Raw genomic sequence first — 23,506 nt, forward strand, 5'->3', positions numbered from 1 at the left:
TGAGTCCATGGGAAAAGGACGGGCTAAGTCAAAATGAAGAAGAGAGTTAGGCTATCTTCCTCACCCTCACTCCCCAGTCCTCCTGGGACTGATGTTAAAAACTTGGGTTGTGCAGGTTAACATGGATAGCTATAGAATTTTGAAAAGGATTAAATATCAATTTGAAGTTAACAACCAGAAAATTGATCAAATCCATACAGATTAATGAAGTAAACATCCTGAGGCACGCTTCAGCTTAGAGGGAGCTCAAAGTTAGGAAGGAAATTCGCTGTTAATCCTGGGCTGCTGCTGCCTCTTCAGACCCACCCTGAGAGCCATTTTCCCCCAACTAGCCCTTTACTATCACAGGTCCTGCCTTCTCTCCCTCCTCCCACCAACCAACAACTGTTCCTCCCTGCCCAGTCCATCTCTTAACTACTTTCTTCTCCCTTTTTTATTCTTACTGATTTATTTATAGACATGAAATTAAATAGAGGAAAATGTATTAAGAAATTGTATACAATAATATGATCTCAAGAACATCCTAAGATCTCAAGAACATCCTAAGAGTCAGCTCCATTACATGGTAGAACGAACACCCAAGAGAATTAAGAGGAGGCCAGTTACCCAAATTATTTGAAAATCAACTGGACAAAGTCTCCAAGGATGTGCTGGCAAAAAGGCCCTAGTCTCAACTGCATTGTAATGAAGAAAATGATACTAATAGAACTTTTATCTCCTCATCTCACTTTTTCTTTAGACTGAATTCTTTAACTCATGCTGAAATCAGCTATATCCATAGACAGCAGGATTCACTGCTTTCCTGTGGCCAAATTCATCAGAAACTAGAACAAAAGCATGGGAGGGGATATTAAAGAATCCTTCCTTCAACTATCAAGAAACCCCCTGGTCCCATGGGAGAAAATCAGTGTAGGACTCTCAGCTTTTATCCTAGTCCTGCTCTTTATTCTGTGATCAAAGGATAAATTTTCTGGAAACAGGAAAAATTGCCGTGTTATACAAGCTTCCTGCATATAATTTTTGTCCACCAAGTAAAGCTTTTTCCCCTAAACAGCACCTGTTTTCCTACTATGTGTTTATGGCAATTTCTCTGAAGTCCATTGATTTTTTTTTTATAAATCCTTGCAGAGCATTGTAGAAATCTTATCAGGTTCAAAATATGTGAAAGATAAGCATTATTACACTGAGGCAAATCAATGTCCTTACTACCTAGCACTCTAGAGTCTAAGGAAAAACATTGTGGTTTTCTATACTGACATTGTCAGATAAAAATATCCCTTGACTTTACTCAAAACTTCATTGAAAAAATCTACCATGGTTTAATAATCCAACGGTACTTCATGTATAGAGTATTTCTACTTTATAAGCTCTTTCACAAGTATCCGTTCTTTTGATCTTCAATTTGGGTATTATTAAGTTCATTTTACAAACAAAAGATCTAAAGCTCACAAAAGAAGAAATAATTTGCTTAGTGGCACAGAGTTAGCAAGGGGAAGGCTAAAACACAATCTGAGATCTGACTCCAAAATCCTGGATTCTTCCTGTTCTACTACCCTGTGCTCCTCAGGGCTTTTGGGAGCCTCTAAAACATGCAGATGATGAGTTTTATATGCTGAATACATCCTCTATACATGCCAGGCCAAAAAGCCATACATTCAAATAGAGACAATGTATTAATAAAAACAGTATTTTAGTCAGTGGCCCAGATGAAATCGTTGCTTGATGACTTTCAAGCATTTTCATTCACAGGGAAAAAATCATGCAAATTAATTTGGACTTTGTCTCCAGGTTGAAGGAATTAAGCCTTCGCCTGATTACTCGAAAACTGGGTCCATTCTTCCTGTTCTTTTTGCAGAGCCATCTTCCCCCTAGCTTCCTTACCTCACTAGACTAGAGTGCTTAAGGCTGTTTCCCTGGGCTTTGCGAAAATAGAGTGTTGGCGTATTAATAATCTTACTGTTGATTAGAGAAGATCAAGCACTATAAATCCTCACAATGTCTTAAGCAGGCGCTCTCTGTCTTTTGCAGTTGTTTCTCCTTGCCAATTACAAGAAACCATCAAAACCTGCAAAAAATTGACCTTAAGGACGACAAAGAGGAAAGGAAATAACCTTGCAAACATAGAATTAATACCCTACAAACGGGGACCTCAATAAGGAATTTAAAACTCATCACTGCCCCTTGAGGGTAGGCAGTACCTGACACTTGCTTCTAATCAATAGAATATAGCTAAGGTAATGAGACGCCACTCCCATGATTAGGTTGCATCACAGAATACTCCGTCTTTCTACCAGATGCTCCTAGCTGGCTCAAAGAAAGGAACAGCTATGTTGCAAATGTCCGTGTGGAAAGAAACTGCAGGTAGCCTCTAGGAACTGTGAGTGGCCTTTAGGAACTGCAGGCAGCCTCCAGCAGCTGAGAGCAATCTCCAAATAAGAGCCAGAAAGAAACTGGGGCCCTCATTCCTACAACCATAAGAAAATGGATTTCATCAACAGAAGAATGGAAAACTGATACATCATACAAAGATACATTCACCTAAAGAATTAATAATACCTGAGGGGGTGAGTTAGACATCAGATGGGTACACTGTCGTGTTTTCAACAATTTTTCTTAACAGGTAAATGGCCCTGGTTAAGTGGATTTCCCTCTCTACATCTTGGTTTACATCCTTAAGTGGGACTAATACTACCTCATAGAGTTGGAGGATTTGGATGACATCGGATGTATAAATCATGTATGTTTTACCCCACAACCTAGGTTTATTTTCCGCTTTTGAGGGGTTTTCAAAGCAGCTATGCCCCCAAAGGTCAGTAATGATCATATTTACAAGTAATATCTTTGTTAACTAAGTTTATGCTGAATAGTCCCCTGACTCGATTTGTCTTAGACATCAGAGGTATAAAAATCGTGGACAGCACCAGCACTGTTCCCACCCCCAACCAAAATCCGAACTAAAATAACCCACCATTACCCTTCACAAAGTCACAGGCGGAGAGGCAGTATATTAGTTTTCTGTTGCTTTGTAACACACTACACCAATTTAGATGCTTAAAAACGACACCCATTTACTATCTGGCCATTCCTGTGGGGCAGAAATCCAAGCATAGCTTAATTGGGTTCTCTGCTTAGTGACTCAGAAGACTGCAATCGTGGTACTGGCCACACTGGGAAAAGAGCTTCCAAGCTCCTTCAGGCTGTTGAAAGAATTCATTTTCCTGCAGTGTAGAATCATGGGGACTTGCTTCTTCAAGGCGAGTTGGGGACAGAGTCTCTGATCTCAGGGAGAGACCCCAGTTCCCCTCTTAAGGGCTTTCACCAGGTTAATTTAGGTCTATTTAGAATAGTCTCCCTTTTGATTAACTCAAAATGAACAGATTTCAGGTATTAATTACATTTTCAAAAATCCCTTAATTTTTGCTATGAGAATGCTTTTTCCACAGCCCTTTCTGCCAGAATATCTGTCTTATCCAGTCCTGAACGTAGGCACTGATCAGTGCTCACAGGGTCAGAGGATCAAGACTGACGATGGGACTCTAGAGATTCTTTCCTCACTTTCACTTTTATTTTGAACCCCTTGGGATTAAACAGCTAAATGTTCTAGACATACCTCCAGTGTTATAATTCTCAACCTGTCTAATACAGTCAATAGGAGAATCTGTCCTCTATACAAAACCAGTCAATAGTACACACAATATTTGCTGCTTTTATAATTTGGAAAGGTAATAAAATAAGGCAGATGAACTAAATCAAGTTTGCTGTCATTCACCCTTTAATATGCTTTGATTCCAAAATTCCAAATGTTTTTGAGGACCCACCGTAAGTCTTTTTCAAGGGTTTTTATAGGAAGTACATGTCCCTGGTTTAAAGTCACTCTGGTGAGGTTCTCTTGCCCTGAGGAGGAGCTCTAAGAATGAGGCCCTTGCATAGGCAGTCTGGGAGAAAGGCAAAAGAAGAAGGGATTCTGTGAGTCTGGAAAGTTCCTCAGCACCTTCTTACCCTGAGAATAAGTGCTAGGGTGTACTGGGGCATGCCTGAGCTGCCAGAAGGAATATAGACACATCTATAGTCTTAATTTTGACAAACAAAACTGGTCAGTGAACTGGAAGAGTTGACTATCAGTTAAGGGGAAGCTGAAACTTCTGTCCCAAAAGTATCTTCACCACCCACCATATCTTTTATGCAATACATACGCCCTGAGTAGCCACTCTGGGCCAGAAGGAATTTCTACAGTGTACTAGACACAGGCACTACTTTCAATGACCCTGGTGATCCTCATGGGAAAGAAAACTATAATTACTAGAAAGGTTAATATGGTGAACTTGATACATTGGAAAAACATGGCACCAAATCTGAACTCAGTGATTTACTAGCTATATAACCTCAAGATAACTTGAGGTCAGGAGTTCAAGACCTGCCTGGCCAACATGGTGAAACCCCATCTCTACTAAAAATACAAAAATTAGCCAGGTGTGGTGGTGCACACCTGCAATCCCTTGGGAGGCTGAGGCAGGAGAATTGCTTGAACCTGGGATGTGGTGGTTGCAGTGAGCCAAGATCGCACCACTGCATTCCAGCCTGGGTATCAGAATAACCCTGTCTCAAAAAAAATAAATAAAATAAAATGGGTGTGTTATGTTTAACATACAGCTAGTAATTAAGCAGATTTACTAAGTCTCCTTAATTACTAGCTGGGCAATCATAATATCCACTTTCTTGGAATGTTATGAAGATAAGGTATGTAAAGCATCTGACACAGAGCCTAGCATAGGAAAGTTTATTTTCTCTTCCCAGTCACATGGCTTTTATTTCTGAAGATTCTTGTAGAGAGCAGGCCAATGAGAGGACAGACTCTAGGATGGGTATAATTAGAGATGGTGGGAACCTGCAAGGTCAGACCTAGGTGTGGATCTCAGTATAAGATATGTAGCATTCAGGGTTGTGCAAGAATTTGTTTGACTGGAACAATGAAAGGAGGACTGAGGACCAACAAACTCAACCTGACCAGACATCACTGCAAGACTCTAGAACTAATGGCAACTGGAGACCTTCTGAGACCTTGAGTGAGGTCAGCATGGGCCTTGGCAAGAGTCTCTGTATCCTGGAAGATGCAGTCTGGGCTCTGGGGGAAATTGTAAAACTCATCTTATTTTTCTTGGTGTTTGTCTTTTTCAGAGGCCTTATTGCCTGGGAATAGGGCTGGCTTATGAATCCAGGAGTTAATGTTCTATATTTTCATGAAGCTGGGAATGCATTTTCCTTAAGGAAAACAGGTTGGGTGGCCATAAAGGTATTATATTTCAAGGTAAACTGGAAATAGTATGATTCTTGGGATAGAATCCATAGGCAGGAACATCTCTAGGAGAAGGCAAGGTCTCACTGACTTCCTGTCTCTTTGCCTGACTCCCATACCACCCCAGGGAAAAGACAATACTCCATCCTCTGACAACCTGTCACTTTTCTAGAGAGAGGAATATGTGACTATCCAATGAGCCAACGGTGTGTAAGTGGTTAGCTTTTCTCCATGTCCTCACCAACAGTTGTTTTCTTTTGTCTTTTTGATAATGTCCATTCTAACTGAAGTGAAATGATATCTCACTGTGGTTTTAATGTGCATTTCCCTGAAGATTAGTTATGTTGAGCATTTTTTCATGTACCTATTGGTCATTTGTCTTTTTCTGAGAGATGCCTATTAAGATATTTTGTCCATTTTTTAATCAAGTGATTTGGTTTTTTGCTGTTGAGTTTTTAAGTTTCTTATATAGTCTGGATATTAAACCATGGTCAGATGCGTAGTTTGCAATTATTTTCTCCTGTTCCACAGGCTGTCTCTTCAATCTGTTAATAGTTTCCTTTACTGTGGAAAGGCTGTTCAGTTTGACATAATCCCATTTGTTTATTTTTGCTTTTGTTATACATGCTTTTGAGGTCTTATTTTAAAAATCTTTGTCCAGCCTAATTAGTGATTTTTGAGAACCAACGATGTGCTCAGTTCTAGGGGTTCATTATTATAAATGAAAGAATGAATGAATGAGTGAATTAATTAATAAATAAATAAGTCAGCTTTCCAATTACTCATTTACCTAACCAATATTTCTAAGAACCTTCTACATGGAAGAAACTACATTATAGAAGTAGTAGGTGTGATTCTCATTTTCAAAGAGTTTATATTTAATATCATAAATGCAAGAGATAGTGACTGAATACCTATTATGCATTCTCCAACCTAGTTAAAGACAGAAGATATGACCATAAGATTCATGGTAAACCTTACAAACTTGGACTCAAGCACAACCTCAGATTTAAATCCTGCCTCTTTCACCTATTACCATGTACTAACTTTTGACCTTGAATGATTGACTTAATTTCTTTAATTTCTCCATTTCTTCACCTTAAAATTTAGTTAATATGTGCCTTCATATGGCAAAGATTCAGTTAAATGCCTTATAGTTGAGTTCTTAACACTGTGTTTGATTAGTATTAATGAATGAACTCATTTGTTATCATTATGCATATGGAAAACTACATAATATAATGCATGGTTTAAATATCATACATAGTACCCTGAACTATATCAGACAGCACAGAGCACTCTGTGGTAAGTGATGGATGTATAGCCTTCAGAGTTTGCAAACTGTCAGCTTGTGGGCTGAATCCAGTTGGCAACCATGTTTTGTATGATCCACTCAGTGCTTTTTAAAACATTCAAATTGTTTCTCAACACCTAAAACTTAGGGTATTTTATATAAAAATCTAGATTTTTCTTCTCTCCTGACAAATCAGAAGATCTGACAGTCCTGGGGCTGGACTTTAGCATGGCAACAGTTAGCTACAGCTGAGGAGTGTCTGTCTGGTTCCGAAGGACCCACCTTACACCTATGTTGCAGACTGTACTCATTTGTATTTTCTGTACAGCCCTTGTAGGCTGTAGAGTTTTGGAACTCAAATCAGCACTTAACAAAGATATTCCCAGAATCCCTACATCTGCTGTATGCTAACACATTTTTGATACACACACACATGCACACACAGTCTCCTTGGTCACATTTATTGGAAAATGCTTCATAATAATTCCTCAGTCACCTGAGGCCTCACAACTCACTTATGGTTCTAGAAACATTTCAAGGAATAAATCTGTCTAATTGTTTTAACCTAATATTTCTCAAATATATTTCACTGTAGAAAATTTTCTCCCAAAGAAGACTTGGTAACCCTATTTGCACCAGTGTTTTTGGAAGATAGCCAGGAATTATTAGAATACATTTTAAAGGGTTCTTTAAAACTTATGTGTGTTCATAAGAAGAGAAGGTCATGAGATGTAATGTATATCACAAGCTCTGTCCATTGCATAGACATATTCTCCAAACGAGGTCTTCAGGGTAAAGCTTATAGACAATCTGGGAATGAAGAGAGGTTGGGGAAACAGAATATATGAAAGATAGAAGACAAAGGAATATATTCTGGTCTCTCATTTTAAAAAGAGGGCTTGGGGAATTAAGCCAAGTAAAATTTTGCTACCATTCCTTGAAGAGAAACAACTTCAAGAGAATAACACTACAGAAAGCAAAAATCACTGCCAGCACTGGCACAGAACCTCAACGTTGATTTGCTGTTTGGTGTGTCTTTGCTCTTTCTCCATATGCCACATTATGACAACTGAATAACAGATTTTCCTTTTTGTGATAAACAGACTGGAGAATTTAGGGACCAGTGGTCTGCTTTTCTTTCACAAACTGAACTCAGATTGATCAGTAAACTTGCAGTTGCATGGGCCAGCAGACAAATCATTTGGTTACTGGCTTCTGTCACTCAGAGAAGCTCTGCTCTGTGCCATGGGCTTGGCAAATTTTAGTAAGTGCCAATAGCATATGGCTGGGTTAATCTGGCAGGGCATAAGTCTTTTATGAGCTTTTTATTTTGAGTGCTGAACGAATAGCTACTAATCAGAGAAAATTGAAAAGAACAGATAGGAGAAAGACAATTGAAAAAATCAATTAGAGGTAGTACTAAGGGCTAATATGTTGATATACTTCTTACAATCTTTTTTCCAAAGGATATGTAGCAGGTATGTATACACACACAGTATATATGTATGTATACATGTATAGATAAATATATACATGTATTTCTGTGTAACATGAACTTTTAACTACAGATATAAAAAGATTCTATAAAACATATTTTCAATTTATTCAAACTATTCAAATGCCCATCAAGAGCAGAATGGATAAATTGATTTGTTATGTTCATATAATATTATTATATATAAAATATATTATATTCTGTATATATGTATATAATAATACATTGTATGCATATAATTATGTATATTATATATTATGTTATGTATTATATTTGAGGTTTGGGAACCTCAAATATAATTTGTGCAGTCTCTAGGCTGCACAATATATATTACATTATATATTATATATGTATATATTATATTCCTGTATTATATATTATATTATATCATGTATATTATATTATGTATTATATTATGTATGTATGTATATATATTTCTCAATTATATTTGGCTATAGAAAATTTTCTCCCAAAGAAGAACTGGTAACCCTATCTGCACCAGTGTTTTGGGAAGACAGCAAGGGATAATTGGAAACTATTTTAAAGAACCTGTGTGTTCATAAGAAGAGAAAGTTCATAAGATACAACGTATATCATGATCATATATTGTAATATATAATTAATACACTACCTGTATTAGTTCGCTTTCATGCTGCTGATAACAACATACTTGAAAGTGAGAAGAAAAAGAGGTTTAATTGGACTTACACTTCCACATGACTGGGGAGGCCTCAGAATCATGGTAGGAGGCAAAAGGTACTTCTCACATGGTGGCAGCAAGACAAAATGAGTAGGAAGCAAAAGTGGAAACCCCTGATAAACCCATAAGATCTCCTGAGACTTATTCACTATCACGAGAATAGCACAGGAAAGACTGGCCCCCATGATTCAATTACCTTCCCCTGGGTTTCTCCCACAACACATGGGAATTCTGGGAGACACAATTCAAATTGAGATTTGGGTGGGGACAGAGCCAAACCATATAATTCCTCCCCGGTCCCCTCCAAATCTCAAGTCCTCACATTTCAAAACCAATCATGCCTTCCCAACAGTCCCCCAAAGTCTTAACTCATTTCAGCATTAACCCAAAAGTCCACAGTCCAAAGTCTCATCTGAGACAAGGCAAGTCCCTTCCACCTAGGAGCCTGTAAAATCAAAAGCAAGCTAGTTACTTCCCAGATACAATGGGAGTATGGACATTGGGTAAAAACTCCCATTCCAAGTGGGAGAAATTGGCCAAAACAAAGGGTTTACGGTGCTCATGCAAGTCTGAAATCCAGTGGGGCAGTCAAATTTTAAAGCTCCAGAATGATCTCATTTGACCCCAGACCTCATATCCAGGTCACACTGATACAAGAGGTGGGTTCCCATGGTCTTGGGCAGCTCTGCCCCTCTGGCTATGCAGGGTACAGCCCCACTTCTGGCAGCTTCATGGGCTAGCATTGAGTGTCTGCAGCTTTTCCAGGCACACAGTGCAAGCTGTAGGTGGATCTACCATTCTGGGGTCTCAAGGACAGTGGCCTTGTTCTCACAGCTCCCCTGGGCAGTGCCCCAGTAGGGACTCTGTCTGGGGATTCCAACCCCACATTTCCCTTCCACACTGCTCTAGCAGAGGTTCTCCATGAGGGCCCCACCGCTGCAGCAAACTTTTGCCTAGGCATCCAGGCATTTCCATACATCTTCTGAAATCTAGGTGGAGGTTCCCAAACCTCAGTTCTTGACTTCTGTGCACCCACAGCCTCAACACCACATGGAAGTTGCCAAGGCTTAGGGTTTCTACCCTCTTAAGCCACAGCCCAAGCTGTATGTTGGCTCCTCTCACCCATGGCTGGAGCAGCTGGGACCCGGGGCACCACGTCTCTGGGGCTGCACATAGCATGAGGACCCTGAGCCCAGCCCACAAAACCACTTTTTCCTCCTGGGCCTCCAGGCCTATGATGGGAGGGGCTGGCATGAAGAACTCCAACATGTCCTGGAGACATTTTCCCCATAGTCTTGGGGATTAACATTAGATTCCTTGCTAATTATGCAAATTTCTGCAGCTGGCTTGAATTTCTCCCCAGAAAATGGGTTTTTCTTTTCTACCGCATAGTCAGGCTGCAAATTTTCCAAACTTTTATGCTCTGCTTCCCTTTTAAAAGCGAATGCCCTTAACAGTACCCATCTTGAATGCTTAACTGCTTAGAAATTTCTTCTGCCAGATACCCTAAATTATCTTTCTTAAGTTCAAAGTTCTGCAAATCTCTATGGCAAGGGCAAAATGCCACCAGTCTCTTTGCTAAAACATAACAAGAGTCACCTTTGCTCCAGTTCCCAACAAGTTCCTCATCTCCATCTGAGACCACCTCAACCTGGACCTCACTGTTCATATCACTATTAGCATTTTTGTCAAAACCATTCAGCAAGTTTCTAGGAAGTTCCAAACTTTCCCACATTTTCCTATCTTCTTCTGAGCCCTCCAAACTGTTCCAGCCTCTGCCTGTAACCCAGTTCCATAGTCACTTCAACATTTCTCGGTATCTTTTCAGCAATGCCCAACTCTACTGGTACCAATTTACTGTATTAGTTTGCTTTCATGCTGCTGATAACCACATGCTCAAAAATGGGAAGAAAAAGAGGTTTAATGGACTTACAGTTCCACATGGCTGGGGAGGCCTCAGAATCATGGCAGGAGGTAAAGGGCACTTGTCACATGGCAGCAGCAAGAGAAAATGAGGAGGAAGTAAAAGCAGAAACCCTTGATGAACCCATCAGATCTCTTGAGACTTATTAACTATCACAAGAATAGCACAGGAAAAACCAGCCCCCATGATTCAGTTACCTCCCCTGGGTTCCTCTCACAACACTAAGGAATTCTGGGAGATACACTTCAAGTTGGGATTTGGGTGGGGCCACAGCCAAACCATATCACTACAATTACAATATAATATATTCATATTATTATAATATGTTATATTATATATCTATAAATATTACATTCATATAATATAATATGGTATTCATATACACAATGAGAATCAAATAACAAACTATGGATAAATTTCACAGAAACATAACATTAAGACAGCCAAATGCCAAAGAGTATACACTATATGCTTCTCTTAATATAAAATACAAAAATAAACTGATGTATGCTGTCAGAAGTCAGGATAGTGGTTTCTCCCTGAGCAGTGATACGCAGAAGGGTGCACAAGAGGATTCCTGGGATGTGACAATGCTCTATTTCAATTTCACATGTAATATTCACAATAGACTAGATACTAAGCCAAAAAACAAGTATCAGTAAATTTTTTAAAATTGAAGTCAAAGTATGTTCTCTGATCATAATAGAATTAAATTAGAAAATAATTTTTAAAATATTTTTAAATCTCCAAATATTTAAAATGTAAATAACACACCTCTAAATTACCTAAGTGTCAAAGAAGAAATCACAAAAGAAATGAAAAAAATGTTGAGTTGTAGTTACATAAAGGTGTCAGTGTATGAAGATTTATTGATCTGACAGTAAGGTGCACCTTTTTGTATATATTTATATATAAAATTTTAATTAAAAGTTTAATTTTTAAAAGTTATATAAGCTACTTATATGGGACACCCACCAGATGCTGACCATAGTCATTCCTTTCTGCTCCCCTTTTGAAAGACTGAATTGTTTTTCATGTTCTCTTACTTCTATTCTTACTTCCTTTTCCTCAGCCACCATTACCACCTTTGTCATTTAATGCAGAATATTTTTTACCTAGTCAATTAACTTTTCACAGATCAAATTTAATTGACGGGTTTCTAAAATATAATATGTTTCAACAATTAATTTTGAGTAAGATTATGGACTACAGATTAAGGTAAGAAACTACCTACCTTGACCATAATTTTCAAATTTATCACATAATAAGTCATTTCTAAATTTTAACCATGGATAAAATTAAATTATCTATCTACAAAGGTAACATTATCTAGCAGTTGTAAGTTTTTCTCTGGTCATTTTTAAACATACAGTTCTACATAATATTAGAGCCAAAGGCAAGTAATTTGGACTTCTTCTTTTACCTGCTTTCAGTGGACAAATAATTAAAAATGAAAAATGCTGATACCAAGAAGCAATTCCTTTTAGCTAAGAACCAGTTGAAAGCACTGGATTTGCAATGATCTCTAAATATGGATTAGTGTTAGGTTAGTTTTTAATGAAAATTAAGATAGCATATCAAAATATGTATGATGCATTTGAAGAAGTGTTTATAGAAAATGTTAGAACCTTAAATGGTTACATTAAAAAAGAATAAAGGTATAAAAATCAATTATCTAAATTTCCATCTTAAAAAAGTAGAAAAAAATAAAGCAAATTAACCCCAAGGTAGAATTAAGAAAAAACTAAGAGGCATATAGATACAATGGACTAGATGTAAAAGAATTTTATATCCAGCCAAATTAAGCTTCATATGCAAAAAAGAAATTAAATAATTTTCAGATAAGCAAATGCTAAAGGAATTTGTTAGCATCAGACCTTCCCTACAAGAGATCCTTAAGAGAGTGCTTAACAAGGAAACAAAAGACTGTTACCTGCCATGAAAACACACACTTAAGTACACAGTTCACTGACACTGTAAGGCAACTATACAATCAAGTCTACATAACATCCAGTTAACAACACAATGACAGAATCAAATCCCCCCATATCAATATTAACCTTGAATGTAAATGGACCAAATGTCTCACTTAAAAGACACAGATTGGCAAGTTAGATAAAGGAGCAAGACCCAGCTATATGCTGTCTTCAAAAGACCTATCTCACATACAATGACACACATAGGCTCAAAGCAAAGGGATAGAGAATGATCAGTCAGGCAAATGGAAAAAAAAAAAAAAAAAAAAAAAAAAACAGGACTTGCTGTTCTTATTTCAGACAAAAAGACTTTAAACCAAAAATAAAAAAAAAAAAAAATTTAAAAAAAGACAAAGAAGGGTATTACATAATGATAAAGGGTTAACTCAACAAGAAGACTTAACTATCCTAAATATACATGCACCTAACACTGGAGCACCCAGATCCATAAAACAAGTTCTTAGAGACCTTAGATAACCACACAATGATAGTGGAAGACTTCAGCACCCCACCTGACAGTGTTAGACAGAGCATCAAGGCAGAAAACTAATGAAGATATTCAGCAACTAAACTTGTCACTTGCCCAAATGGACCTAAAAGACATCTACAGAATACAACACCCCCAAAATTATACATCCTTCTCATCTGCACACAGCGCATACTCTAAAATTGATCACATGCTCAACTATAAAGCAATTCTAAACAAATTCAAAAAAGCTGAAATCATACCAACCACACTCTTGGAGCACAGCACAATAAAAATAGAAATCAATACCAAGAAGATCTCTCAAAATCATACAATTATGTGGAAATTAAACAACCTGCTGCTGAATGACCTTTGGATAAAAAATAAAAAACAAAAAAAAATTCTTTGAAACTAATGAAAATGAAATTAAAACATACCAGAATTTCTGAGATACAGCTAAAGCAGAGTTAAGAGGAAGCTTATAGCACTAAATGTCCACAACAAGAAGTTAGAAAGATCTCAGATTAACAACCTAACATCACACCTAGAGAACTAGAAAAACAAGACCAAAACAACCCCAAAGCTAGCAGAAGAAAAGAAGTAACCAAAATCAGAAGTGAACTGAACAGAATTGAGATGTGAAAATACACTAAAAAGATCAATGCAACCAAAAGTTATTTTTCTTTGAAAGAATAAATAAGGTTGATAGACCACTACCTAGACTAATAAAGAAAAAACAAGAGAAGATGCCAATAAACACAATTAGAATGACAAAGGTGACATTACCACTGACCCCATAGAACACAAAAAAAATCCTCAGAGACTATTATGAACACCTCTATGCAAACAAACTAGAAAGCCTACAAAAAAATTAATACATTCTGGGAAACATACACCCTCCCAAGATTGAACCAGGAAGAAAGTGAAATCCTGAACAGAACAAAAATGAGTTCCAAAATTGAATCGGTAGCAAAAAACATATGAGCTAGAAAAAACCCTGGACCAGATGGATTCACAGCCAAATTCTGTCACGTCTATAAAGAGCTGGCACCAATCCTTCTGAAATTATTTCAAAATATCAAGGAGGAGGGACTCCTCTCTAACTCATTCTATGAGGCCAGTATTATTTTGATACCAGAACCTGGCAGATACACATACAAAAAAAGAAAATTTCAGGCCAATATCCCTGATGAACATAGACACAAAAATTTTCAACAAAATACTAGCAAACCAAATCCAGCAGCACATCAAAAAGCTAACTCACCAATACCAAGTAGGTTTTTTCCTGGGTTGCAAAGTTGGTTCAACATATGCAAATCAATAAATGTGATTCGTCACATAAAGAGAACTAAAAGCAAAAACCACATTATCATGTCTATAGATGAAAAGCCTTTCAATAAAATTCAACATCCCTTCATTTTAACCCTCAACAAACCACGTATTGAAGGAACATACCTCAAAATAATAAGAGCCATATATGACAAACCCACAGCCAACACCCCATGGAATGGGCAAAAGCTGAAAGCATTCCTTTGAGAACCAGAACAAGACAAGGATGCTCACTCTCACCACTCCCTATTCAACACAGTACTGGAAGTCCTAGCTAGAGCAATCAGGCAAGAGAAAAAAATAAAAGGCAACCAAATAGGAAGACAGAAAAGCAAACTATCTCTTTTTATAGAAGATACGAATCCATACCTAGAAAACCCCACAGTCTCTGCCCAAGGGCTCTTAAAACAACTTCAGTAAAGTTTCAGGATACAAAATGAATGTACAAAAATCACTAGCATTTTTCTCTACACCAATAACATCCAAGCTGAGAGCCAAATCAAGAGTGCAATTCTATTCACAATTGCCACAAAAAGAATAAAATACCTAGGAATGCAGCTAACCAGGGAGGTGAAAGATCTCTAGAACAAGAATTACAAAACACTGCTGAAAGAAGCCAAAGACAATACAAACAAATAGAAAAACATTTCATGCTCACGGATAGGAAAAATCAGTATTGCTAAAATGGCCATATTGCCCTAACCAATTTACAGATTCAATGATATTCCTGTCAAACTACCAACACAATTTTTCACAGAATTAGAAAAAGCTGTTTTAAAATTTATATGGAACCAAAAAAGAGCCCAAATAGCCAGTGCAATCCTAAGCAATAAGTACAAAGCTGGATGCATCACACTGCCCAACTTCAAGCTATACTATAAGGCTACAGTAACCAAACCCGCATGGCACTGGTACAAATACAGACACACGGGCCAGTGGAACAGGTTAGAGAACCCAGAAATAAAGCTGCACACCTACAACCATCTGATCTTCAACAAAGTCGACAATAACAAGCAATGCAGAGGATTCAAACTGGACCCCTTCCTTTCACTATATACAAAAATCAACTCAAGATGGATTAAAGACTTAAGTATAAGACCTAAAACCATAAAAACTCTAGAAGAAAACCTAGGAAACACCATTTTGGACATAAGCCTTGGCAAAAATTTCATGACAAAGTTTCCGAAAGCAATTGCTACAAAAACAAAAATAGGTAAGTGAGACCTACTAAAGAGCTTCTGTGCAGAAAACACACACACACACTATCAACAGAATAAAATACAACCTACAGAATGGGAGAAACTATTTGCAAACTATGCATCCTACAAGTCTAACATCCAGAATCTATAAGGAACTTAAATCAACAAGCAAAAACCAGTCAACTTCATTAAAAAGTGGGCAAAAGATATGAACGGACACTTCTGAAAAGAAGACATACATGCAACCAACAAGCATATGAAAAAATGCTCAATATCACTAATCATCAGAGAAATGGAAATCAAAACCACAATGAGATGCCATCTCACACTACTCAGAATGGCTATTAGTAAAATGTTAGAAAATAACAAATGTTTACAAGGTTGCAGAGAAAAGAGAACACTTATACACTGCTGGTGGGAATGTAAATGAGCTCAGCTACTGTACAAAACAGTTGGAGATTTCTCAAAAAAAAAACTTAAAATAGAATATTTAACCAAGCAACCCCATTACTGGGTATGTAACCAAAAGAATATAAATTATTATACCAAAGTAAATATGCACTCATATGTTCATCACAGCATCAGTCACAATAGCAAAGACATGGAATCAACCTAGATGCCCATCAGTGGTTGACTGGATAATGAAAATGTGACACATATACACCATGGAATACTACTTGGCCATAAAAAGCAAAATCATATCTTTTGCAGGAACATGGATGCCGCTGGAAGCCATTATCCTAAGCAAATTAGCACAGGAAGAGAAAATCAAATACCACATGTTCTCACTTATACATGAAAGCTAAACATTGAGTACACATAGACACAAAGAGGGAAACAATATACACCAGGGCCTACTTGAGAGTGGAGAGTGGGAGGAGATTGAGGGTTGAAAAACTACCTATCAGATACTATTCTCAGTACCTGGGTAACTAAATCATTTCTATACCTAGCAACACACAATTTATCCATGTTACATACCTCCACATGTACCTCCAAACCAAAAATAAAAGTGGGAAAAGAAAATTTAAAAAACATTCAAAGATCAATCAATATAATTTATTATTAATAATATATATTTATTTTTACATATTATTGATGTTAACAGAATAAAATAGAAAATGTATATTATCATTTTCTTAAAGGCATAAGAAGTGTTCGACCAAATTCAACACCCATTCATTGTAACAATTCTCAACAAACTAGAAATAGAGGAGAATTTCCTTAACCTGATAACAAGGCATCTATGAAAATCCTACTGCTAACATTATACTAAATGATGACAGATTGAATGCTTCATCTATAAAATTGGGGACAACGAAGATGTCCACCCTCACCGCTGCTATTCAACATTGTAGTAGAGGACCTAGTCTATGAAATAAGCCAAGAAAAACAAAGGGCATATAGATAGAAAAAGAAGTAAAACTGTGTTTATGCACAAATGACATAATTGTGTATGTAGAAAACCCTAAGGAATCTCCCCAAAAAGCTACTAGAACTGAGAAGTGAGTCTAACAAGTTTGTAGAATACAAGGTTGATAGATCTACAATTTTATGTCTATATACAAGTAACAAACAATACTACCTACGATAGCATCAAAAACAATGAAATACTTAGATAAATTTATCAAAATGAGTGCAAGACTTGTAAAATGAAAACCGTGAAACATTGCTGAGAAAAACTGGAGGAGCCCTAAATAAATGGAAGAGACACCTATACTAATCTACAGATTCAGTGTAATCTTAAAATCCATACAGGCTATTTTTGTATTCAGAAAAAAAGCCAATTTCAAAATTTATGTGGAAAGCAAAAGACTGGAAGAGCCTCAACAATTAGGAAAAAGAAATAATAAATACGGACGACCTGTTCTACCCAATTTCAGACTTACTCCAAAGTTACAGTAAGTAAAGTGTGTACTGGCATAAACATAAATATATAAATTAATGGAACAGAACAGAAAGTTCAAAAATAGATCCACACATTTATAGTCAGTTGACTTGGGGTATTTTGCTGATGTAAAATGGGGAAATGATAGTCTTTTCAACATTGTTTGTGGAACAACTAGATATAAATATGAGGGAAAGCATCTTCACTCTTACCTCACACCATATATAAAACATTAACTTGAAATGGGTCATAGGATTCTATGGCAAAGTTAATACTCAAAAACTTCTAGAAAAATAAAACTGAAGAAAAGATCTTTGTGACTTTGGATGGAAAATTATTTTTCAACTAGGATACAAAAAGCATGAATGATTTAAAAAAAGAAAAGAAAAACTGGACCTAATCAAAATTTAAAACTTCTGCTCATTGGAAGGCATTATTAAAAATAGAACTGCAGCCTTTCAGCCAGAACTGCCATCTTCCAGTAATTTACCAAAATGACAAACACAAAGGGAAAGAGGAGAGGCACCCGATAGATGTTCTCTAGGCCTTTTAGAAAACATAGAGTTATTCCTTTAGCCATGTATATGCAAATCTGTAAGAAAAGTAATATTGTAGACATCAAGGGAATGAGCACTGTTCAAAACAAAATGTCCTGTAAGTGTTAACATGGCAAAACTGGAAGAGTCTACAATGTGACCCAGCATGTTGTTGGCATTGTTGTAAACAAACAAGTTAAGGGCAAGATTCTTGTCAAGCGAATTAATGTGCATATTGAGCATATTAAGCACTCTAAGAGCTGAGATAGCCTCCTGAAATATGTGAAGGAAAATGATCAGAAAAAGAAGGAAGCCAAAGAGAAAGGTACCGGGGTTCAGCTGAAGTGCCAGCCTGCTCCACCCAGGGAAGCACACTTTGTGAGAACCAATGAGAAGGAGCCTGGGCTGCAGGAAACTCTTCCTTATGAATTCATGTATAGTAGGTGTTAAAAAATAAAATAAAAGACCTCTGGACTGCAGAAATGTTTCTCTTCATTGAGTAGAAGTGTGGTCCTCTCCCAAAGAAATATTTAAAGCAAATTTTAATTGTGTCCTAATTCATTTGTGTAATGTCTTTACTATTCAAATTTAATGTATTTCTTGCTGAAAGATGTGAGGTAGTTTATTGTGCAACAAATTACTCAATTGGTTGGAAAATGGCCAGATTGTATTTATGAAATACTTGTACTGCTTTAAAGATAGTCCCTCTAAATCATCATGGAAGAAATTATTCTAAAATAATTTACTGCACTCCAGCCTGGGCCACAGAGCGAGACTCCGCCAAAAAAAAAAAAAAAAAAAAAAAATAAATAAAAACCTGCAAGTAACAGACTGGAAGAAAATATGTACACTACATACATTCAACAAAGAACTTGTACTCAAAGATTTTTTGCTTACAAAACAATACTAAGACAAAAAAATTAAAAATGGCCAAATATTTAACAGATACTTCACAAAAGAAAATATGCCAATGGCCAATAAACACATGAAAAGATGCTCAACATTATTAGTTGCTAGGAAAATGCAAATTAAAACTGCAATGAGATACCAGTAAATATACATTACAATGACTAAAATTAAAAAGACTAAAAATACCAAGTGTTGGTGAGGATATGGAGCAACTCTCATGATTGCTAGCAGGAATGTAAAATAGTACCATCATTTTTAAGATCATTTGGCAGTTTGTTGAAAATTTAAATCTATACTTACCATATGATCCAGCAGTTTCACTTTTAGGTATTTGTATTAGTCCATTTTTATGCTGCTGATAAAGACACAATTGAGACCGGGAAGAAAAAGAAGTTTAATAGACTTACAGTTCCACATGGCTGGGGAGGCCTCACAATCATGGAGAAAGGCAAGGAGGAACAAGTTACATCTTACATGGATGGTGGCAGGCAAAAAGAAAGAACTTATGCAGGGGAACTCCTTTTTATAAAACCATCAGATATCGTGAGACTTATTCACTATCACGAGAACAGCACGAGAAAGACCTGCCCCCATGACTGAATTACCTCCCACTGAGTTCCTCCCACAACATGGGAGAACTGTAGGAGTTACAATTCAAGATGAGATTTGGGTGGGAAGACAGCCAAACCCTGGCCCCTCCCAAATCTCATATTCTCACATTTAAAACCAATCATGCCTTCCCAACAGTCTCCCAAAGTCTTAACTCATTTCAGCATGAACTCAACAGTCCACAGTCCAAAGTCTCATCCAAGACAAGGCAAGTCCTTACCACCTATGAGCCTGTAAAATCTAAAGCAAGTTAGTTACTTCCAAAATAAAAGGGGTACAGGTATTAGGTAAACATAGCCATTCCAAATGGAAGAAATTGGCCAAAACAAAGGGGCTAGAGGCCCCAAGCAAGTCCAGAATCCAGTGGGAAAATCAAATTTTAAAGCTCCAAAATGATCTCCTTTGACTCCAGGCCTCACATCCAGGTCATACTGATGCAAGAGGTGGGTTCCCATGGTCTTTGACAGCTCTGTCCCTGCGGCTTTGCAGGGTACAGCCTAGCCTCCTTCCTGGCTGCTTTCATGGGCTAGCATTGAGTGTCTGCCACTTTTCCAGGCACAGTGCAAGCTGTCAGTGGATCTACCATTCTGGGATCTGGAGGACAGTGGACCTCTTCTCACAGCTCCACTAGGCAGCACCCCAGTAGGGACTTTGAGTGAGGGCTCTGACCCCACATTTCCCTTCCGTACTGCCCTAGCAGAAGTTCTCCATGAGAGCCCTGCCCCTGCAGCAAACTTCTGCCTGGACATCCAGGCATTTCCATATATCCTCTGAAATCTAGGTGGAGGTTCCCAAACCTCAATTCTTGACTTTTCTGCACCCTCAGGGCTTGGCGTTTGCCCCCTCTGAAACCATGGCCTGAGCTGTACCTTGGCCCCTTTTAGTCATGGCTGGAACGTCTGGGATGCAGGGCACCACCAAGCCCCTAGACTGTACACAGTACAGGGACCCTGAGCCTGGTTCACAGAACCATTTTTTCCTCCTTGACCTCCAGGTCTGTGATGGGAGAGATTGCCATAAAGACCTCCAACATGCCCTGGAGACATTTTCCCCATTGTCTTGGGGATTAACATTCTGCTCCTCATTACTTATGAAATTTCTGCAGCCAGCTTGAATTTCTCCTCAGAAAAATGGGATTTTCTTGTCTATCACATTGTCAGGCTGCAAATTTTCCACACTTTTATGTTCTGCTTCCCTTATAAGACTGAAGGCCTCGGCCAGGCACAGTGGCTCACACCTATAATCCTAGCACTTTGGGAGGCTGAGGCAGGTGGATCACCTGAAGTCAGGAGATTGAGACCAGCCTGGACCAACATGGAGAAATTCTATCTCTACTAAAAATACAAAATTAGTCAGGCATGGTGGTGCACGCCTGTAATTGCAGCTACTCAGGAGCCTGAGGCAGGAGAATCACTTGAACCCAGGAGGCGGAGGTTGTGGTGAGCTGAGATCATGCCATTGCATTCCAGCCTGAGCAACAAGAATGAAATTCCATCTCAAAAAAAAAAAACTGAATGCCTTTAACAGCACCCAAATTTATAAACTTTGCTGTTTATAAATTTCTTCCACCAGATACCCTAAATGTCTCTCTCAAGTTCAAAGTTCCACAAATCTCTAGGGCAGGGCAAAATGTCACCAGTCTCTTTGCTAAAGCATAACAAGAGTCACCTTTACTCCAGTTCCCAACAAGTCCCTCATCTCCATCTGAGACCACCTCAGCCTAGATTTCATTGTCCATATCATTATCAGCATTTTGGTCAAAGCCATTCAAAAAGTCTCTAGAGAATTCCAAACTTTCCCACATTTTCCTGTCTTCTGAGCCCTCCAAACTGTTCCAACCTCTGCCTGTTACCCGATTCCAAAGTCACTTCCACACTTTCAGGTATCTTTTCAGCAGCACCCCACCCTTCTTGTCTCAGAAATGAAGATGACATTATGATTTAAAAGACTAATTTCCTTGTCAGCAGAACCAGTGTTTTCTGCTAATGGAGGCAACCAAGGAGACTTGCTCTTTGGTCCCTCACAGTGAGGCAGGTCTTCATTGAGTTTGTTAGGACTATACAGGGAAAGCTGGTAAATTCCACACAGCAACACCAGCGATATCATGCATTATTGTTGCCACAGAATCCTATCATTCATCACCACATAGAACTCAGGCATGCTTCTAAAATGGCAAACAGCTTTTACCTGTGCCAACACAGTCTAGCAATTATAACATGAATCACGAAGACCAAAAAGAAAAAAATGAATAAGCATTTTCCCTGCAATTTTTTCACCAACTTGTTATCAAAAAGCAAATAGCTTAGCTGGCATTCACCACAAGGGTTAAAGGATGATTTTAGAGAAGAGATATATCTGGAAATGAGTTTTTCCTGAATGTTTTACACCTAAATTTATGAGGGATATTGACAAGCAGGGCGATCGGTCAGGAATAAGTGAAACAAAGGATACTTTGCTGAATTCAAGGATTTACTAAATAACTTCACTGAGGCTTGCTATGCCCTTTCTCATCAAAGAACACCATTCAGATCCAAATATTGTGGAACAAAGAAAGAGAGTGTGGATTTGTTTGAGGGGAAAGTAAGAGGAGCCATCTGCTTCACCTTTGTTTAAAAATCATGAGGTTTGGGAACTGGAAGGGACCCTGGAGTCATTTAGCTCTGAGCTTCCCAACACTGAAGCAATGAGGTGCTAATGTCAGCGAGGGGTAGAAATCAAAGGCAAACGTGGCTCAGCTTCAAAGAGAATTCTATCCATACATAGCATTACTATATATTAAAGCAAACACAGGTATACAATCAAGTAAAATGAGAAATGTGCCTAAACTTGAAAAATGGCAGTATAAAAGAACTTTATTGATTGAAGTAGTTGCTTTCAGCTGTGCTCCAAACCCACAGGCCATCTCTCTCTGCCACCAAGCATACGTCAGTGGAAATGTCAGAGCACCACAGAGTGAATTGCCTCCCCGCCAGTGCTGTCATGATGAAAGGGGGTCCAGGAAAGAACAAGGTCTTGTCCAGGCCATCCTGCATCTATAGACAGAGCTGGAACTAGGTTCCACTTTCTCCTCCTCCAGGGCCCTTCCTCTGACCCTCAACAGAGCAAGAGGCTGCACCAGGAATTGTTGTATAGAACCTGGAGAGGTGAACCTGCTCAGTCTCCCTTGCTCCAGCCAGGCCCCTTGGGGTAGAAACTGATTGGCTGGCTGCTGTTTCCGGGGAGGAATCATTGGCCCCTGGGCTAATGGTGCTGGGTCCTCATCCAGGAGTCAAACCTGATCTCATCCCATGCTTCTCTCCACCGTCCTGCAGCACTCTCCCACTCAAATAGAGCCAGCTTCCCTTCTCTGTGCATGGATGGTTTTTTAAGAGAGATCATTCATCAGTTCTCTCATTCGTTCATCATTTGTTCACTTTTATTCTGTGCATGTAGATGGAAATACAGAGTTAAGTAAGCTAGCCATCACCTCTTCCCTCAGGAAGCTTACAGTCTATCCTAGCAGGAAGATAGCCTGAATTAATACACATTCGCCTCCCACAGGGCGTACATTCTCCTTCCTCTCTTCACCTTCACCCACCAAGAGGCTTTTGTTTTTTTGTCAAGGTCTCACTATATTGCCAAGACTGGCCTTAAACTCCTTGGCTCTTCCCACCCCAGCCTCCCAAGTAGCTGGGAGTACAGGTGTGTGCCACTGCAGCTAGCTCCCGGCAGGAGTCTTAATGACAAAGAAAGCAGTTTGCTTTCCCACAGTGTGTTACAGAGGGTCTGGCCACTTACAGCCGGGGAGGAGGATGCTCTGGAAACCATCCTTGACCCTCTGCAAACCAGCAGCTGGGGTTGCTCTGCCCTGGTTCCCTGGCCAAAGAAAGTAACCACCCCTTCCTTGTC

This window comes from Macaca thibetana, chromosome 9, assembly GCF_024542745.1.
Source record: "Macaca thibetana thibetana isolate TM-01 chromosome 9, ASM2454274v1, whole genome shotgun sequence".
Lineage (NCBI taxonomy): Eukaryota > Metazoa > Chordata > Mammalia > Primates > Cercopithecidae > Macaca > Macaca thibetana.